Consider the following 16787-nt stretch of genomic DNA (forward strand, 5'->3'; position numbering starts at 1 on the left):
TCTTTGGTGGTAGAAGCATCTCAGTGCTGGCAGGGGTCTCCACATGACCATTCCAGTTCCCAGGGTTGCATCAGGGTAGGTCCATGTGGCATCTCCCCAAGGATGCCTTGCAGGATGTCAGCCTTGTCAGTAGAGAATCTCCAAGGGAGTGAAGTGAGAGAGTTAGTGTCTCTTGCCTCCAAGGAAGAAGTACTAGATTTCCCAGAATTCCCAGGAGAAGGCCATGCCCATACAGAAGTCTCATTGTTTATCTCCAGATGACAGCCTAGACTCCACCCCTACACTCTTAATCCTTAAATTGACACCAGATTGGGTGACTGACTACCACAGCAACCTATTTACAAATGTGCTTGATACAATGGGTGTATAGATTGTTAGAAGAGCTGTAAGAGCCCCCAATAAAATGATCTATTAAAACAAACACACAAAAAAGACAAAATCCTTCACCCACAACCACCACCCCAAAATAAACAACCTTCAAAGCAGCAGACAGCTTTATCTTTCTTCACCAGATCATGAGTTTGCCCTTCTGACCTCATGGTGAAAAGTTCAATGCTTGACCCTAGAAGCCAACAGGGCTACAGTTAGGGACACATTTGCCTTGCACGTGATGAGTGAGTTGAGGGTCTAATGGTTATACAGGTCCTAAATTACACCCAAAATGCATTGCCATTGAGTCAGTTCCAACTTGCAGTGACCCTATGGGACAGAGTAGAACTATTCCATAGGGCACTGAGACTATAAAAATTATGGGACTAGATAGCTTCATTTTCTCCCTTGGAATATCTGGTGCGTTTCAGTTACAAATCTTTAGGTTCAAAGCCAATAATTTACCCACTGTACCATTGGGTCCTAAATTGTAGTGGAAGTATGATTGAGAAACAGGAATTTCATGGGAGGAATGGAGTTGAATAAACTTGGCATCAAACTTAAAATATGTTAGCAAGGAATGGTAAATTAAGAACCTGTCTGAAAAAAAAATGATTTGATAGGAGAATTAAACCAAAACCACTGTCATGGGATGCCTCTGATTCATACCGACTTATATCTGGTTTCTGAGACTGTAACCCTCTACAGGGGAGGACAGCCTCATCTTTGTCCCACGGAGCAGCTGATGGGTTTGAACAGCCCAATGCTTTGTCTACAGCACTGCTAGATCTCCCTTAACATGATAACCTCTTGAGCCTCCTTTACAACTAACCTGTTAAATAGCTCAGATGAGGTGCCATTGTAGATTATGTTGAGCTCAGCACACTAGGCGACAGAACCTTTAGAGATATTCAGGTACATGGTGAAAGCAATCCTTTGAAAGAGAAATTTGGCAAGTATACATTGATTATTAAGATAATGTTTACAAAAATATTAATAAAGTAAGTATTTGACGAAGATGGTTGAAATTAGTTTTTCAAAAAACTCTGGTTACCAAGATTAACTAATTAATTTACGGATATTAAAATGTGATGTCCACATTATAGAATGATGGCGTTGTTAGGGACAAAAGAAATCGTTTCTTTCATTGCTGTCATATTACTTATGAAGAACTTCCTCCTGGAGCCTCACTGTAATAGTTTTCCTTTTCTTTTAGCTAACACACACTGGCATTCACAGCCTGGTGCAGGTCACATAGTTTAATTTCTTGAAAACATTTCATAATTTAGACTTAAATGAGTTATTTCCCTAATTGTTCTGAATAAGCCAGACTTTCCATAGTCCCAGCGAGGGAACTCTGCTTTTGTACTCAGGGCTGCAAATAGTTGGAGATCAGTGCACCTTGGGATGCTGCTAAAAGAAGCCCTTCGGTGTAAGGGGCTTATTGTCCAGGTCCATTGCGTAGAATTGGTTTTCCAGTTCAGGTGCTCAAAACAAAAATTTGCACTTGGCAAGTAGTGTCAATTTGTTTCTAGAAAGGCAGGAAAGTGAAGTTATTTGAGAACGTAACATTCATTTTAAGTTCATGTTTTTCTCCCTCTCCTTTGCTCTTCTTTCTGCTTTATTTTTATTTAGCGCATTATTGCCTATGTCTTTGAACCCATTGAGTTTGCCTTTAAGTCTTGAGAGCTTGATGAATTTAATCTTTTGTATGTGACACCTTGGTTATTTCCCCTGGAGCTACTCCTGATTGAAAGCTGTCATTTTGAGAGCTATCTAATATTACAAATCCCTCTAATAGCCACCAGTTCAGTAGTGTCAGAGCTATCTGTCAGAACTGCTGTCATGCACAATGATGGGCAGCAAATTTGATAGCAATAATTTTAATTTTAGTACTATAGGAAACACTTTTAATCAAGGACTTTACATATAATACAGTCATCTGAATATAACTAGGTCAAATCTTTGGATATAACTGCTCTCAGCTTGAAGTAGACATGGTGATTTCATTCTAATTTAGAGAATATTTTCCTTGTATGTGACCTTTTGGATTCCAAATTTTCAATTTGCAAGTTCTTTTTTATCATTTGCATGCAACTTATGTATTGTAAGAGCTTGTTCTCATATCAAAGTAAGTTTTAAGATGAAAAGGTTTCACAGTTATTAAGCATCTCTCACTGATGTGATTGAATTGCTAATGCTAAAATATACCGGGTCTCAATTCAATTCAAGAAAATGACCTAAGATTACAATTAACCTCTTTGGTGATTAGGAAAATGTAGCTTCTTCTATTTCAAATTTGTAAATATACTTTTAATTTGATGTGTCCTGTAGCATTCGTGTTCTTTATCACAAACTACAACGATGTATTTTAAAGGACAATGTCTTCAAATTGTGTCACTCCACAGTGTTGGGTATCATAGTGCGCATATTTATACAGTGCTTCATGATTGTTGGTTTCTATAAAAAGAACATATTTTATTTTGTTCCTATTGAGATTATATCCAGTTACCAAAACACTGCTATAGATTGATTTTGACTCATAAGTCGACGTCTATAGAGCTTGAGAGGTGTCGATTTTTCCTCAAAGCAGATAGGCTCACGTCTCTCTCTCAGAGTGGCTGGTAGGTAGAAACTGGAGCAAAACATACAATGATTCAGCTATTTCTACATGTACAATTAAGTAAACATATAGACTTTAAAGCTAATATTCAATAATTATTAAGCGATTTTCAATCTAATGTTATTATACTGCCAAATATATACAGCACAGTGATTTTGTCAGTCAGGTAGAGCATTTTGTGTGAGGTCTTACACTGTACCATCTAGTGATAAGAAAATAATTTGAGGAATGCATCTAAAACTTAAAAGACTCTTGGAAAAATTACACTTCAAAAAGTAAAGAAGACTTTACACACTTTCAATTTTAAAGCTTCTGGGGGGAAAATGCATTAACTCTAACATTTCTGTCAATTAAGTCAAAGCTGTATACTTTTATTCTGTGCTAATTAGGTATTAAAAACTTTAAAAAATTATTTCTGAAAAATAGTTGATTAATTCTCATTTTTAGAAGGATAAATAGAGACTGAGGTTACCCTGAACCCTCCAAATTACAAGTTACAGATGTTTGGCATATGCTGTTTACAACCATTATCATTGCCTCTTGGCAACTGAGGTAATTGAACTCCTGTCAAATGCCTAAACTTTTGCTGTGTCACTGGGGGTTTGATTTACCTCATATGCATCCCAGAGAGGCAATAATAGAGCTGTAAAGATTGCATTAGCATTTTTACACCTTTATAACAGTAGGGCAGGCGATGGCTTTGCATCCTATTAAACAAAAATAAAGATATTTTAAAAGTGTTCTGCTACAGTTTGAAGGTGTTTGGAGTTTCTTGGTTGACTTAATGTACACCTGCTGGAATCAGACTCAGCCAAAGAACAACAAAAGATATATGTCCAAAAGGTACTGGAGGAGGGTTTATTTGGTGTCCTAGAAAGGACATCTGTTTTTGTCTTCTACTGCAGAGAGTAGATTCAGTAATTCACTACATGTTACATTTGAAAAATCTATGACCAAAAGTTGGGGAAATTGATAAATACCATGAGAGATCTTGTTTAAATAAGAATATTAAAAATTCAACTTCAACCTAAAATTGATGTTAAAGGTATTTCTCAGAAATCCATCCACTGCACAGAGCAATTAAGAAACTACTTCCTAGGAAACCGTGACTTTACCCAAAAAAGAAATACTTGTTGTCACTCACTTTATATCACATTTAAATAGTCATTTTCCTTTTCAGGTTGTTTGTGTCAGATTAACGTGATTTATTTAGATGATTATCTTAAAGTTTTAGGAGAAATGGGTCCCTCGGTGGTGCTGGAAGCTCTTTGTTAATCTAATGTGTCAGAAGCATAAACTCTCCACAGGGATTGTTTGGTTACTATGCAACTTCAGGAGAAATTGTTTTTCTTCTGCTATTCCTTTCCGAAAAGATTTCATGGGGAGTTAAAACTGAGGCCAGAGACGAATGCAAAGCAGTTCAGAGTCACCAGAATGTTGCCACATGTGGGTAGAGGGAAGACAAGGTGAATTCCATACATCAGTAAAATAATCGGTTGCCCTCATGGTAAAGAGTTCCAAAGAGGTCCTCTTTGGGGTAAGATTTAATGCCTACAGAAATATTGACTAGTGATTTTACTATTAGCAGTTCCTGAAATCTTTTTGTGACTCAGATCTTTATCTGTAACTGTAGGAGTTTATATCTGTAGATAAAAACAGGCCAAATGATTAATGCCTTGTAAACAGCTCTAAAATAGTAACAAGGAAAATAAAAATATCTACAGTAAAATGGGTGTTATATATTAAGTTTTGAATTTTGTCCTCAAAAATATGTCGCAAATCCTACCTTCTATACAAATGGTTATAATTTCATTAAGAATCTAGGAAAATCAGAAAACATCAAAGATGAAATGGAAGACATTAAGTCCTATATCGTAGGCATTAGTGAGCTGAAATCGATTGGTATTGGCCATTTGAAATGGACAATAATCTGGATTTCTATGCCAGAAATGAAAAATTCAAGAATGGTGTCACATTGCTGGTCAAAAAGTTATATTTTAAGATCTGTCTTGAAGTACAATCTTATCTGTGATAACATAATAAGGACATGCCTACAAAGAATTCCAGTTAATACAACTATTATTCAAACCAGTAAAGCTAGTGATGAGTAAATTAAAGAAGTCTACCAACTTATGCAGTCTAAAATTCATTAAACATGCAATCACGATGCATAGAAAATTACTGGCCATGGGAATGCCACAGTTGGAAACAAAGAGGAAGGTCAGTAGTTAGAAAATCTGGTCTTGGTGTTAGACATGTAGCTAGAGATCATAGGATAGAATTTTTTCAAGACCACATGCTTCTTTGTTCCAAATACCATTTTTGAACAGCAGAAATGAAGACCCTGCATGTGTGTTGGGCCCAAGAAGAAAGTGTACACAGGAATCAAACGGACCACATCTGTGAGAAGAGCCTACACACTGACTTGAACCAAATCACGAATTCCTTATATGCAAGGTCAGGCTGAAGCTGACATAATTAAAAACGAATCCATGAAAGTCAAAATACAACCTTTAATATATCCTATTTCAATTTAGAGAACATTTTTAAAATTCACTTGATACATTGAACATTAATGATGAAAGTCCAGACAAGTTGTTGAATTACACCAAAAGCACCATTCATAATGAATAAATAATTACTATTACATGCAAATAAAATTTTGCTGAAGATAATTTGAAAACAACTTCAGCAATACATTTCAACAAAGACAAACACATAAAAAAACAACTAATTTCCCTCTGGTCTATTTCCATTCATAGCTAGCTCTAGGGCAGAGTAGAACTGCCCCTGTGGGTTTCCCAGACTGAAAATCTTTACCAAAGCAGAAAGCATCATCTTTTCCTCAAAGTTTTGAACTCTGACCTTGTGGCTATCAGTCCAATTTATAACCCACTACACCACCAGGGCTCCTATATCAACAAGCAGCAGCCAGAAATTCAATGTTGATTCAGAAGAGGATTTGGAATGAGGGTTTCACTGCTGGTGTCAAATGGATCTTGGCAGTAGGTAGAGAATACTAACTAGAGAGATGTTTACCTGTGTGATATTGACCATGATGGTATAGAACATAATAAACCACAAACCAGGGATAAAAATGTCATGACAAAGGAAAAGCCAGAACACCTGGTTGTGTTCAGACAGAAGTTATACATAGACCAAGAGGCAGTTGTTGTACAGAACAAAGTTAGAAGACAGCTGTGTGGCCTACCAACTATAATAGGCCCCTCTTTATGACTATCCCAAGGAAAAAGAATTCGCCTGTATGCAAAAGTTGCTGCTCCGTATCATTAATAGTGCATACAAATGAACTATGACTGGAGATAATTAAAAAATGATGGCCACTGTACATACACAGGGAGTTGCCAGGAATTCAAGATGGATTCAGAAGAGTACATGGAACAAAGAATATCATTGCTGATAACAGACAGATCTTGGCTGAAAGTAGGGAATACCAGAGAGATATTTACTTGGGTTATACTGACTATACCAAGACATTCAACTGTGTGGATTCTAAAAAAATATGCATAATATTGCAAAGAATAACAACTCCAGAAAATGTAGTGGTGTTCATGCAAAACCTTTACCTAGACCAAAAGGAAATCATTTGAGCAGATCCAGGTGATACTGCATCATATAGTACTATAAACTTTAAATCAGGAAAGGTATGCATCAGGGTTCTCTGTTTGCCTCATATTTATCCACTCTGTATTTGACGAGAAGAAGTTGACATCAGGTTGGAGGGGAGTTTATTAACACCCTGCCACATGCAGATGTCCCACCCACAGCTTGCTTGCTGAAAGTGAGGACCAAAGAATACAGCCTTCATTACGGCTTATACCTCAGCATTAAAAGAAAATTTAAGTTGTAAAGGATTTCGTATTACTTGGATTAATAATCATGGCTTATGGAAGTGGCAGTCAATTTTTCAAAGCACATTTGCCTTTGGAAAATCTGCTTGCAAAACCTATTCAAAGCATTAAAAAGCAAAAATGTCTCTCTGAGGACTAAGGTCAGCCTGATGCAAGCCTTTATATTTCAGTCATCTCATATGCATGAAAAAGCTAAGCAATGTAGAGGGAACATTGAAGAATTGATGCTCATGAATTATGGTGCCGATGAAGAATATTAAATACTCTATGGGTTACCAGAAAAACAAGCACATTTGTGTTAGAAGAAGTACCGTTAGAGTGTTTCTTCAGAGGGAGCATGGTGAACTTTGGTCTCATATATTTTGGCCATGCTAGCAGGAAGGAAGAGTCCCTGAAAAAAAGATAACATGCTTAGTGAAGTAGAGGGTCAATGAAAACCCTCGGAGAGATCATTGGAACAGTGGCTACAACAATGAGCTAAAACATGGCAAGACTTCAGTGATAGAAGAGGACTGAGAAGTGCTTTGTTCTGTGACATATAAAGTCAACTTGAGTTGGGGCTAATGACTTTAATAACGAGGTCCGGTTTCCTAGGCTATGATTTTTATGTGAGTAGATTGTCAGGTATTTTATGTTTTTAAAGAATTGAATGCGTGTGAACCTCTAACTTTTCCGTTATCAGCAAAACTCAATGCAAAGTCACTGTCATTGAATCAATTCTGACGAACAGAAACCCTACAACAGCAGGTTGAAGTGCCCCTGTAGGTTTCTAGGACTGTATGTAGTTAAGGGAGTCGGTAGCTTCAACTTTCTCCTGCAGGGCAGCTAGTGACTTTGAGCTGCTGACCATGTGGTTTGCCTTGTGGTTAGCAGCCCAAAGAGTAGCCCACTATGCCACCAGGGTGACTTCAGGTTAGTCCAGTGCATTCCATCATTGCTTGCCCAGCCCTCGTACAGGAGGAGAAGCATATAAACTCTAATCACTGGCCAGAAGTTGAATCTATATTGGCCAGAGACACACTTCTCACTGTTCTTTAGATAGTTTCTATAATGCTTCTTTTACTGGAGCCTCAAGAGCTATTCTAGATACCTTTAACTTATCTCGTCACATTTTTTTTTTACTCCCTTTCACTTGCTCCATAACTCACTTGTCTGAACCACGGACTATATGAATGGGCTCCCTTGCCCTCTGACTTCCTCTTGTTTTCTTCATTGGGCCCAATGGTAGATATCAGAAGATCAGAGGAAAGGGGGGAAAGTTTTCAGTAAATACCTCTTTGAATTTCCCCTTGTCAGATCCCCAGAATGGTTGGGCCTCTTGAAAAGCCATAGGATGTTGTTTGTTTGTTTGTTTGTTTGCGTGCTTGCTTGTTTGTTTGTTTTTTTGTTTCTCAGATGGCACACATCCATTCTCTAGCCCTTCCAATCCTAGTCAGTATTCGCTTATGTTGCTAGCCCAGCAATAAAACATTACTGTATTCTGTACTGGTGTCTCTCCATCAGACTCAGGCTTTTGTTCATATACGTGTGTGTGTGGGGGGTATTCCTTCATTAAATCCTCCTCAAATTGTTTCTTTGAGGGTGTCATATATTTCCCGCTGGTATTGATATCGACAGGTGCTACCTAGATTGTGTTGCGTTTCTAGAGGCAGCTGTAGAACAACTATAATGTAAACACGCAGAGACAGGACCATCAAAGGGAGAAGGGGGCTGAAGACTAGTTGAGATGACATGTCTATAAGGACGTTTTAAAAGTAGTCACGTGCAGAAAGGTCCCGAGGTCCTGAGGTAGCATGTGTGTCCTTGAGTCTCACATCTCAACCCTGGAAAAACAAAACTGAAGGGTGAGAGCACAAAACGACTTCTGAAGTTACGACGATGAATAATTTATTCATCTGGATAGTTCACAGGTGGTCCGTTTAATTTTTGTTCTGATAAGTGTGCGTATCTGTTTTGGATATTCTTCACGTATGATGTATTTCACAGTAAAACAAATGAGGGTGGGCAAGAGTGGAGAGAAGGTGGAGGAGCAATCCTGTCTGAAGGAATAGAAGAAAGGCCTGGTAGGGAGTAATGGAGGAGGTAAGGGGAAAAGTAAAAGCAACAACCTGAGGATGGAAAGGAAGGAGACAACGGAGGGGAAGAAGAGCACAAAGAAGGGTCCATTCTAAAGAGAGCTGCTGAGGAGGAAGGCAGAGCATATCCCAAGGAGCAGGAGACAGAAAAGACAGGGCATCAGGGGGAGCCCCTGTCAATGGGCTGGCGATTGGAGACCTTTCTGGCCAGAAATGGCAAGCAGAGCCATTCTTCACCTGGCTCCTTACTTTGAAATGTGAACCAGAGCTGTCACCCTTTCTTCCCTCCCTAGCCTTCTCATTTTCAATTCTCCAGATATTGCCCCAGCCATCCGGACTCTTGGCCTGTTCCACCTGAGCTTCCCAGCTGGTCCCCAGTAATCTCTTCCTCCCTCCCCACAACCAATCACACACTCTTCTGTTGGCCTTGCCGACCCACCTTTGTATTCCCCAGCCTCATTTCCCATGCCACCACATCCTTCCTGAGCCCCTCCCTCAGATCAGCTCCTCTCAGACAGAATCAGGACCCAGGGGCCTTTGAAGCTGGGGGTGGGGCCAAGGACTGCAGTGGCCACCCTCTTTCCCCTTTGTGGTGTAATAAAGAAATCCCAACATTTCTCTTTGCTTTTTTTTTTTTCTGTAGTTGAGGTCCGATAAGTTATATAATACCAGAATTCTGTGTCATCACAATACTTAATATATATTAGATATATTTCCTGCAATTTAATCTTCATATTCGGATTTTAGGTATAATCATCAGATTCTTCTAGCAGATATTTTCAGAAGTGTAAGAATGTGGTATATGATAACTGGTAAATTTTTGTGAAGCAATTTCACCAGTTTTATGAAACAATATGAAAATAATTAACAATTTTATGAACCAATTTAAAAATTGTGAATAATGCCCAGACCATGGTGTCCTGTTTAGCCAAACACTCTTACTTGCCATTTCAAATCAATTTATGAGCAAAAGTGTTTTAATAAGTAACCACAGGTATGTGTTGCTTAACATGCACAATCTGTTCTGTGAAATAGGACATTATGTGATTTGGGCCTTGTGTGAACACCATCTGTATGTGTAGTCTCCGTACAATTGTAGTTAAATCCCTATAGTGCCTATTATATTAACATCTTACAGGAGCATATTGGAAAATGCTCCAGAGCCGTGTCCACTGGATGTAGTGGGCTGCTCCTGCAGGCTTTGCCCCTGGGCAGGTCAGGGGCTGAGCAAGCAGCCGATAAGAACAGAGTGGACCTGGGCACACAGGGTGAATTGCCCAAGAGTGTGAAGAATGACTGTGAGGACCAGGCTTGTGCATGCCTGGTGGCCCTGGCTGCTGCCCTTCTTGTGCTTCCCGATCGTGTGCAGCTACCAATACTGTTGTGTGCAGCTACCAATACTGTTGTGTGCAGCTACCAATACTGTTGTGTGCAGCTACCAATACTGTTGCCCAAAGCTGTGAGCCAGTGAGCACGCCTACCTCCAGGGGTAGAGGAGCGGCTGTAGGCTCCTGCCCTCCAAGGGTGAAAGGTTGCTCTACTGCAGGCCAGGTGAATGAAGGTAGGGCACAGGGGAGGCAGAGGAATGTGGAGGTGGAGAGGTACCTTGCAGCCCAGCCATTGAGCAGTCTGAGGGTTTCTGAGGGAAGGGATGCACTAAAGAGCTCACTTTCCCTTAAAAACCCAGAACAAAAATTAACTCATAGAACGAGGATGTATCTGCATTAGAGTGTTGCTCAAACAGATGTTAAGCGCTTCATAACTGTGTTATCTGCTAAAATGAGTTTTCGTCATTAACAGGAAATTCTAAAGTTCAATGAATGCAGAATCTAATTATTGCCAACTTGTAAAATAGCCTTAAAAGTTCTAGCTTTAAAATATTTATCATACTTTTCATCAGTCTGGCTTTGGAAAGCAAAGAAAATTTCCAATTTAATCCAGTTATCACACTCAAATAGAATGCTTATGAAAATCTTACCAGGATGAAGTTTGGCGGCCTATCTAGTTTCTAAACAGAAAATGCTTCAATACATATGTGTTTAAAGTCCCCTTGTGATTGACCTAGCAACGGAGAATAGTTTCAGGGGTAAAAACAGAAAGTGTTTATTAAGCTCATTCCCTACTGAGACTATAAATGAGTGGAGACATTATTATTAAACCCCCTTTGAATTGGATTTTTTTTTCCAGCAACTCACATTTACGGCGGCTCGTTTCATTTTTGAGCCAACATGAATTCAGATGTGAGGAAGGAAATGCTTTATTCATATGAAGTTTCTGCGATGATTTATACAGGAATGCTGCTGGCAAAAAGTCAGATGAAAGCATTTTATTCCACATTTAGAATTCTTTTCCGTAGTTCAGTTGTAACATTCCTTTGCACTGTGCTTCTTGAGTTTAAGGCCCTGGAAGAAGTCATAGGATCCATGCTCCCTTCTTAGACCCAGCCCAGTTCCCCTGAAGACATTGATGAGGCAGAAGGTTTCTATAGGAACAAACCGAGAGGGTTAGGAAAAGAAGACCCCTAGTATCTAGACTAACACCGTTTCTCAGGTGATTGAGGGATAAAAGTTGGAGAAACGGGGCAGGGTTGCGTATTGGAGAGAGTTGTAAACCAGATAGAGAAAGTTAGTATTTTTCACTTATCAATTAAGAGTTAATAATCAGTTTTAGAGAAACATAGTGATGGATTGCTTAAGGAATTTAAAGACATTTGCCTTAGAGTAGTGCACCAGCTTAACGGTGTGCAGAGAGACAAAGTTTTGGCATAATCCACAACCAGGATAATATGGAAGGAGAGTAGACAGAGGTGCATTTGGACAGTCGTTTCAAAGAAAGAAGGAACCTTTGGTAAAAATGTGGACACATCAAAAAGAGCTAGATGACTAAAGCATTACTTGCAACGTTTCCTGCCTTCAAGATTTAGAAGGTCATGGACAAAACAAGGACTTAGTAGAGTGTTTTCTTTACTAAGTCCTGTAATCTGTGATAGGGAGGATCAGGTTGACTTGGGGATATTGAGTTTGTGGGGAGCAGGGAAGAAACTACTAGATGTGTCTGGTAAGAAGTGTGAGTGGTCAGAATATATAAATATGTAGACATATTGGTCGTGGCTAGTTCTCCAGTGGAATGAGAATGAGAAGAACAGAGGCATAGGAAAGAACCCTCGATGAAAGAGGAAAACCTTCCATGAAAGCAGAGTGAAGGAATTGGGAGAGAATTCGGAGCAGCAGGAGAGGGTAATACTGCAGAAACACAGGTGCACATGTTTTCAAGTGTAGGGATACCAGGGGCCCCATTTTAACAAAATCAAGTATGTGAACATTGAGAACCAGTCAACTTGATAAAGCCGTTCATTTTCAGTGGAACAATTAGGGTAAAAGCTAGAACATAGCAGTGGAAATTGGATTGTCAGACAGCTAAATCAAGGTGTGGGATGGAGACCACGTAGGAAGAAAGAGCAGGAACGAAAGATTATGTTAATTGCCATCAGGTTGGTGCCAGCTCATGGTTACCGTATTTTTAAGAGAATGAAACATTGCCCACGCCTGTGCCATCTTTCTGGCTGATGGCATGGTCCGTACCCTTGTTGGAGTTACTCTGTCAATCTCTCTAAACGAAGGCTTCTCTCATGTTGCTGACCCTGTACTCAATATTATAACCTACCTTTTGGTTTTAGGTGTGTTACTTGAAAGGAAGAGTTTCAAGTAGCCTATATTAATGAATGGATAAAGAAGAAATGCTACAATCATTTATGCATTCCTTTTCATTGTGAAAAAAACTCACGATGCGCTTGTTCTCGCTGGCTTAAAACCAACTTGTTCAGAACCCATTTACTTCTTGCTCAAACTGTGTGGATACACTAGAACCAGATGTGTTGTGACCTTCTGAAAACCTACACACAGACAGAAGGCCATAGCATACCATTTAAACACAGCCCACATGTTGCTAATGCAGGACCTAATTTTCCATGATGCACCTAAGTGTCTGGGGCCCAACCAGTTTACAAAAAGGCCCCAGGCTAGGTTTTAACAAAAGCATGTGCCTCTGAGAGAAATGCCCGTGCCCTAGACAGGTAAGTCACACACTGGTCACTCTCAACACTGAGATACTTAGTAGAGATTCTTTCTCATAATGAGTGGACGAAATAGAGAGAGGTCCCTGAAAGGTCGTCTTTCAGAAACGAGAGGAAAAGACAAACAAAATAATATTTTAGGGGATTTTTTTGCTTGTTTTTCCACATGGCCCAAGTAGTAGAATTTTGCCATTTCCCTTGTGCTTCAGTTCAACCAGCCAGCAGGTATCTCAGTGGGGATTGTTTTTTTACATTCAGCTTTGACATTTGTCTTAATTTCTTTCCATTGCTTTTTCTAGACAACCATGATAATGTTTTATTTTCTGCTTTCATACACACACTTACACACTACACATTTCTCTGATCCATCCTATCATTCACCTTAAAAGACTTAGAGAAAGTCCTATTTTCACCCTCATTTTCAATTTTTTAAAAATCATTAGATTAGGGGCTCATACAACTCTTATCACAATCCATACATACATCAATTGTGCAAAGCACATTTGTACATTCATTGCCCTCATCATTCTCAAAACATCTGCTCTCCACTTAACCCCGTCATCAGCTCCTCATTTTTTTTGCCCTCCCTCCCAGCTCCCCTCTCCCTCATGAACCCTTGATAATTTATAAATTATTATTTTGTCATATTTTGCACTGTCCGACATCTCCCTTCATCCACTTTTCTGTTGTCCGTCCTTCAGGGAGGAGGTCACATGTAGATTCTTGTAATCGGTTCCCCCTTTCCACCCCAACCTCCCTCCAACCTCCCGTTATTGCCACTCTCACCACTGGTCCTGAAGGGATCATCAGCCCTGGATTCCCTGTATTTCCAGTTCCTATCTGTACCAGTGTACATCCTCTGGTCTAGTCAGATTCGGAAGGTAGAATTGGGATCATGATAGTGGGGGCGGGGGAGGGGTGGAGGAAACATTTAAGAACTAGAGGAAAGTTGTATGTTTCATCGTTGCTACACTGCACCCTGACTAGCTCATCTCCTCGCAGCGACCCTTCCATAAGGGGATGTGCACTTGCTTACAGATGGGCTTTGGGTCTCCACCCGGCACTCCCCCTCATTCACAATGATATGATTTTTTTTTTCTGATGATGCCTGATACCCGTTCCCATCAACACCTCATGATCTCGTAGGCTGGTGTGCTTCTTCCACGTGGACTTTGTTGCTTCTCAGCTAGATGGCTGCTTGTTTACCTTCAAGCCTTTAGGACTCCAGACACTATATCTTTTGATAGCTGGGCACCATCAACTTTCTTCGCCACATTTGCTTATGCACCCATTTGTCTTCAGTGATTGTGTCAGGAAGGCCAGTTTTATAGAACAAAGTGTTCTTGCATTGAGGGAGTACTTGAGTGGAGGCCCAGTGTCCTCTGCTACCTTAATACTAAACCTATAAATATATGTACATAGCTCTATTTACACATCCTCATATATAAATATATTTACATATGTACATGGCTGTATTTAGACCTCTATAAATGCTCTTTCCCTCCTAGCTCTTTCCTCTATTTCCTTTTACTTTGCTCTTGTCCCACTATCATGCTCAGCCTTCATTTAGGTTACAGTAATTTCTCTCGGTTACATTATCATGGGTCACACCCTACCAGGCCTCCTGGGTTTGTTACACCACTACCTCTCCCTCACACCTCCCCCTCTTCCCTGTTCCCCCCACCTCCAGAACTGTCAGTCCTGTTGTTTTCTCCTCCAGATTGTTCATCCAGCCTATCTTATTAGAAAGACCTGCGGAGATAATAATATGCACAAAAACAAGACAGAGCAAAACCAAGGAACAATATACAACAAAACAACAACAATAACAAGCCAATGACAAACAAAACAAAACACAACAACAAGAAAGAAAAGCTTGTAGTTAGTTCAAAGACTGTTTGTTGGCCTTTTGGAGTGTTTTCCAGTCAAATTTGTTGGGACACCAAGCCCTGGTCCCAAAGTCTATTTTTGGTATTCCCTGGGGACTTCGTTGCTCTGTTCCCCTTGCTGTTCTGTTCCACACCCTTAGTGTTTTGCTTCGGTGTGGTGGGATCAGATCAGGCACAATTCCCACACTGTGTCTCCAGTGTTCTCCCCTGTAGGGCTATGGGTCAGTGAGGGATGTTGTGTCTCATAGTGGGGCCGGCCATGTGGTCCTCTCTGTGGATTGGCTGCTCTGAGCGGGAATATCGTCCTCAAAGTTTGGTGGGCCAGGATGTGCTCTACTCTCTCTTCCTCCCCCTCTATTTGTTCCTGTGTGCTCTGATCAGACATGTCCCTCTCCCGGAGATGCAACTTCAGTGCCATCCTCTGAAGCGAATTCTTCTAGGGGGAGGGGCGGGTGTCCATGTAGTTGGGATTGGGGCAGGCCCCTCAGACCTCTCCACTGGTTCTCTACTCCATGCCGGCATGTTGCATTCACATCTTGGAGCACTGGGTTAAAGTCTGGTCCCTCTTTCCCTGTGGAGATATAAAAATACTCTGCCCTTGGGTGGATTAGTGCCCTGTGCCCCCATACCCATTTATTTTTTATTTTTTTCCTTCCCCCACCTCCTTTTTAGTTGGCTACCATATGTACCCCTGGATTTGCTCTGGCTCTTGCCGTACTACCTGGTCCTCACCCAGGAATGTTTGTATACAGTAGCTTTTTCCCTATGCCCCTTTAGCATTTTTTTATAAAGCTTACATTAAATATGCAGTAAGCAGCCATTTTATTTGTCTAATTTCTTTTGAAAATCACTATACTCCTTTTGGGCAAAATGATAAAAGGTTCTTATCCAAAAGATAAAAGTTGAAAAAGAAAGAGAAGTTTTAAAAATCTTTCAGATATCATCATCCAAATAGAATTTATAATAGACATTGGTTAACTACACTTGCATACATATTTTTATTATATTTATAAACTTATTTATAAAATATATTAAAACATATTTATAAGTATTTATAAAATATGTTTACAGTGCTCCAAAATGGAATTACGTATATTTTTATAAATAACTTTTATCACCCGATATGCCATGAACACTATTCTTAGTCAAAACTACAGATTTATATCATTACTTTTAATAGTCGTACCATATTACATGCTTTATACACACTATAACCTTTTTTAATGCAATTCCCACTGGTTGTCACTTAAACAATTATAAAGTTGTTTTGTTTTTAATCAAATCTCATGCTTATAACCATACAATCTTTAATTTTCCCCTAACTGTTCATTGTCTGCTGACAGTCCCTTATCTCTTAGCCTCTTGATAGTTACTCCCCTCTTTCCATCTTGACAAGAGAATTGGAGATTGAACTTCAGATATCTAAAACCCTATTATGGAAGATATGGTTTAATATGTTGTTCTAAGCAGATGAACTGACATCAAAGTTTGAAGGTAGTTAGGGGCATATTAAGGATCAATACACAGAAGTATATTTTTCAAGAACTGTCATGAATAAATGAGGTAGTATAGGTGTAAACATGTATTAAAATTGTATGGCACATACTGGAGACAATCTGTGTGTCACTGTGCACATTCAGGAGACAGTTGGATATTAAATAGACTATACATGCCATGAAGTAAACAGAAATGTGCTCAAATTCCACACTGACACACAAATGAAACACTACTTTTCAAAGAGAAAATAGCCCATCTTTAAAACTATATCTCTTTTGTATTTTGTATTATAGATACATGATTTAATTTGTCCTAAAATTTCAAATTGCTAAAACAGACCATCTTCTATACCCCAAGCGTTATATAAAGAATTGTTCAGTCTCTCATCAA

The sequence above is a fragment of the Echinops telfairi genome, unplaced genomic scaffold (assembly GCF_000313985.2).
Source record: "Echinops telfairi isolate 266 unplaced genomic scaffold, ASM31398v2 ScPeMD7_9;HRSCAF=40, whole genome shotgun sequence".
Classification (NCBI taxonomy): Eukaryota; Metazoa; Chordata; class Mammalia; order Afrosoricida; family Tenrecidae; genus Echinops; species Echinops telfairi.